At 38.0% G+C, this 5230-nt stretch overlaps 1 long non-coding RNA gene across 1 annotated transcript; it reads left to right on the top strand.

The window, feature by feature from the left end:
- Positions 1-296: 296 nt before the first annotated feature.
- LOC106491917 (uncharacterized) lies at positions 297-4613 on the top strand. The gene is made up of 2 exons (XR_001293829.1): positions 297-516; positions 3019-4613. It is a non-coding gene; the product is annotated as an uncharacterized lncRNA (long non-coding RNA).
- Positions 4614-5230: the final 617 nt, after the last annotated feature.

Below are 5230 nucleotides of genomic sequence, written 5' to 3' on the forward strand. Positions count from 1 at the left end.
CAAGTTTTTAAAATTCAGGTCTATACATCCTAGAATAATCTTATTGTGACTTGTACTTTCTCTCAAACATTTGAGAGAGAGGCGCACATTCTCTCTCTGTGCTCTGACATGTCTAGAGCAGTTGATATTTGTTTCAGTGTTGTTCATTATCTGTTGCTGAGGACAGGGGTCTTCTGACCTTTGTTCCAGCCATCCTTTTTGTCACAGTTTTATAACTATATTTTGCTTTTACAGACACTTAATCTCTAAGGCGCTCTCTCTTTTCCCCCCCTTCCCCCCCCCCCCAACCACAACCATTCCTTCTATTCAAACGTGCTTACTTGTGATCTCAGCCTCACCAGATAATCATTTAGCGTAAGACTGTCTGACCTACAACAGTAGGATTAAATCCTGTTCCCTGTCCACCTCTGAGAAACCCGCTAGGAGAGAAGGCATCCAGGAAGGCTGTTGACAAATGCTGCTTTTTCGTCCTGCGTTCTGCTCCCTGTAGATCTTCTGCTTTTGGAAGTGTTTCAGGTAATGTATCACATGACAGTGGATGCCTGTATTTTAGGTATATAATAGAAGCACTTCTGATGCTCTGATATTAGAGGAGTTGAAATAGGCAACCTTGGAGTGCTTTCAAAAGATGCTACAAAGGCCAGTCCTGGTCAAAAGCTGGGACACTATCAGTCTGGAAACTCTGAATTTCTTTCAGTCCTTCTTGCAGTATAGCACAGAGGCAAAATAAAGACTTTTAAGTAGCTACTGGCATGGCTATTGTTTAATAATTGCTGCACCATTAAAAACTGAAGTGAACAAGAAAGAGTGCCTTTTCCTGGTTTGACTCATCCTTTTCAAAAGTAGAAATAGGAGTACATTGTGTGGATAAGGAGGGTCAATTAGACGTATCAAGTCTGAAAACTGACTAGGTTGAACCAAAAGAACAGTTATTTTGAATACATGTTTGAATCCATACAGCAATAACTGGTTCTGGAATAATTAGTGTAATTTATATTGGTACATTTTAAAGTGTGGGCTTACGGAGGTGTGGAGGTGTTGAGATTCACAGCTAAAGTCAGTGTTATAAAGACTGAAGAACAACTGGGAATACACCTTGCCTTACTTTCTGCCTTACAGCATTGATCATACAAGACTTCTTATTTCTATATATAGAAATATCTTTTAGTAAATGAGTTTTATTGATGGTACAATAAGAGCGTTTTCCTACTTTCGTATTTAAACTGTACGACCAAAAAATTCATTTCAAAGGTGATCTAGAAGGACTTGTCCAGGTGATGCAATTCTGTGTGGAATGAAAGCAGACCAGGCAAGGGAAGAGCTTGTGACAGGCAGTGGCAGAGGCACAAGGCACACAAAGACAAGAAGGATCTAAGAACATGTTAGCTTTGGTATGTGGTGAGATTAGCTTTCATTTACAGAGAAAAGTTCAGAAACATGACACAAACATGACATCTGCATGCAGGAGACCTGAAGCAGTAGTTCCATACAAACAAACCACTACTTTTTTTCGTTTTTCTCCAAAATCAACTGCTGCCTGAAAAGGAGGAATGAGATCCTGATTTACACTGTGTAAGGTGTACGTAAGGCTTTGAACTGCTTTATTTTGTCTCTGAATACAGCACGTTTTCCTGGCACTTGCAGAATTTGTCTTAGAATTTATTCTCCTTCACGCTATGGTGGCTCCCCAGTGTGGGTAAATTATTGGGAAATCAATAACCTTCTCCCCTCCTGTCAAAGTAAAAAGTAATACTGAATTGTCTACCAGCACAGTGGTGGTACCTGTTAGACCATGACAGTTAATTCTGGGCTAATAATAATTAGCTTTGTAGAGGACATATTACCAGCTTCTGTGTGCGGGAAATGCGTGGCTAGATTAGTACTAAAAATGTCAGGCAAATTCTTATTATGTAATTTTTGCCACTTAACTGTAGATGCATAGTCAAATGTTATCTTCTTCCCTTGTACCTCTAATCAAGTCTCCAAACAGTCGGATAGTCATAATTTTATATAGTTACAGTTGCATCCCTTAATATAACTTGTCCAGTTTGTTTAAAAAAAAAAGGCTATGTTGCAATAAAAACATATGTACTATGGTCTTTACTGAAATAACTGTTGATAAAAGGCAATTGCTCCCTTTATTCTCCGAACTGTAGTTCATATTTAACAGTGTATATGCCAGTGTAATGTGTGGGTTGAGGATAGGATTTATTTTTGTGAAAAATTCTGTTAGAAGTAGCCCTAATGTAGTGACTATTCCAGTAGTAGTTTAATTTGCCTGGGGATCAGAAAAAACGATGCCAGCAAAAGAGCTCATAGCTAGAAGGATTTCCTAATTATGCCTAAAAAACAAACAAAATAAAAACAACCCCCCCCCCAGCTTTGTAGCTTTTAACAAAACCTATAGTAAAACCTCAGGTACCACTGAGAACAAGCAGGAGGGAAATCATATGTCTGAGAATATTGTACTTTTGAGTTAATTTTGTTAATGAATAACAGTTAATATATATGTAATAACTAAAAATTCATTTTTCAGACATTTGTTCTTGGACACTTAAGTTGTGTCCTTAAAGAACAAACAAACAAACACTGTAATGCAGCCAGACCCCAGAAGAAGTGTGGGTTTTTAAACTGAATTGTGTTAACTCAGTTTGATGTGGCTGAAAAGCCACATTTAGAGGCAGGCTGTTGCCCTAGGGTAAAATGCAACAAACTTGAGAGTCAGAGAAAATTTGGCTTGCTGTTACACTGCTGTACTAGCATCACATTAAGAATAGTGGAAGTCTGTTTCTGTAAGTGTATGTATCTTGGACATATAAGGGGAGAAGGGTCTCTGAGTAGGAAGGTATTGCTTTTATAATCACGTTAAGGTTGAAACACATTAGTGATGCTTTTATTACTTTGTCTGTGCCATAAATACATGTTTTAGTACAGAGTGTGATAAATTCATGTTGTACTCCTGTAAGAAAACCCATTGATGACAAAAGTTGATCTATGAGAAACTACCATTATTTTCAGTGCTGGACTTTGCAGGAAGTGGTGAACCCAGGCTCCCAACCACAAGAGATGCAGATTCATGATGGAGATGATGGCTCTTTTCCTCTGGGCGTGGGACTCGGAATACGTGCTGGATTTTCTCTCATGCTTGCCTGAGTGAGGTACAGCTATGGCAAAGACTAAGCAGTCAACTGTTTTTCTGTGAAGCATCAACTTCTTCAGAAAAGGGTGTGCTGCTCCATGTTTTGCTCCTGTGTTGTTATTTAACCACCCAAACATCCTTGAAATGCCTGCGGCCTGGATTGGGGGAATCGGCCTTGCTGGGGCTTGTGATTCTCAGGTTGACAAGGAGTGGGGGTTCAGCTGGTCTGTCACTGTGAGGTCTTCTTGTGTGTGCGTCTTAACATTTGTCCTTGAATACAGGGACAAGTAGGACGTGCAGTTTGCAGTTACTTTTGACACTTCGAGATGTAACAGGATAATTTCATTTTTGAATTCCTGACTGTCATTAAGATTAATTATGCTTGCCTGCTTGGAGCAGTTTCATGTAAACCATTAGAAAGTTCTTCACAGCTTTTTCAAATGTTTTCATACATTGAGGAACATACAAAGTGAAAATACCATGCTTTCTTAAAAGTCAAAAAACAGAGAAAATAAACATGGAGGGCACAAGCTCTTTTTTTCCCCTTCTCCCTCCAGATAATTTTTGTTCCTAATGCTTTGGTCCCACCAATGGGAGCCACATTGGGAGATGTTAGTGTGAACCAGGTGCCAGATACCACAGAAGTTTTATGGATGTTAGTGGTTAAATCTGCCCTCGGCAGTATTTAGCTGGCATGATTTTTACAGTCATGATTGTTGCCAGCAACAGCCCTGTACTTAAGGGGTTCCTGATACAGCAGAACACACAGTAGTAGTGAGATGGTTTTGCAGTCGTCTTAGGCTAGATAGAGCTAGGTTTGTCTAGCTTGGATGCTGGTGGTGGCCTTGAACTTAGAAAACTTCAACAGTGTTTTTTTGTTTTTGTTTTTTTTAAGATTATACAAAGAGAAATAACTAAGTTCAGCAAAATTGCATTTATGATGCATATTACTTGCAAGTTATGTATTTTGTTAGTGTTGTTTTTTAGCGATTTATTTGATAGAAATGTATTAATCGGAAATGTCTGTAAGTCCATTTGAGAAGATTTTCATATCACATTTTCTGTGATATTCAAGTGGTAAATCATCACATTTACCAACCCATATTAAGGACATGGGGGCAAAGGTCAAAGATAGAGGTAATACCTTTTATTAGATCAACTGCTATAGTTAAAGAAGTAGAGGAGCTTTTAAGCATACAATCCTTTGTTCCTGATGACATTCAAGTGAGCTCAGTAAAACGACTGAATTATTTGACTTTTAGTGTATAAAGAAGCTATCTGAACTCTTTTCCAAGCCTTAATGTTTCTTCTATTCTTTGCCTATAAGGAAGAAAATTATTAGCAGAATTTGTGGCTTGTATTTGCGTGAACGTTTCCCATCAGTGAAATTCAACAGCATTTGAATTACTTTGTGTGCAGATATATTTTTAAAAGTTAAATGAATTAAAGATGAATAAAGTGTTATCTGATTCCTCCCCTTGACTATTTAAAATTCAAACGTGATAGTAATGCCTCAGATTTCATGGATGTTGTATTAGTTTAGGAAGTGCTAAACTATGCACGGCTTAAATCTAGCACTTGCTGTGCGTTTTATCATTACTGTAACAGGTGCATGTGCAGTGAATCAACAGGCGGAAAGTTACTGTTCTTTTTGAAGTAGCAGCAAGTGTGGAGAATAAAACTTCATTGTATTGGCAGGAGGACAGATTTCATTCCTAGCAGTAACATTTTAGCGAATTTTGGCAAACACTTAAAGTAGCAAAAGATTAGGTTTAAAAGAGATATCAACTCCATCGCGGCATTTCAGGAGTGCTCGGCATTGGGGTCAGTGACAGAAGGCTCACTGGCAGAAGATAACATGATCTAAATAGTTATCGTGCCAAAATATGCTTATATATTCAGAGATAAAAACATTATTTTTGAAACTTCTTTAAGAACAGGAATATTTGGGTCTATGGAATAAGGAAGTTGTAAAAGCAGTTGATGGCAGAATAAAGAAACTTTTCTGTTATAAACAGTTCTGCTAATCAGTTGTGAATAAAAAAGAAAACACAGAAACTATTTTGTTAGAGGCTGCTGAAGGCTGCCAAG

Source organism: Apteryx mantelli, chromosome 5 (genome assembly GCF_036417845.1).
Source record: "Apteryx mantelli isolate bAptMan1 chromosome 5, bAptMan1.hap1, whole genome shotgun sequence".
Classification (NCBI taxonomy): domain Eukaryota; kingdom Metazoa; phylum Chordata; class Aves; order Apterygiformes; family Apterygidae; genus Apteryx; species Apteryx mantelli.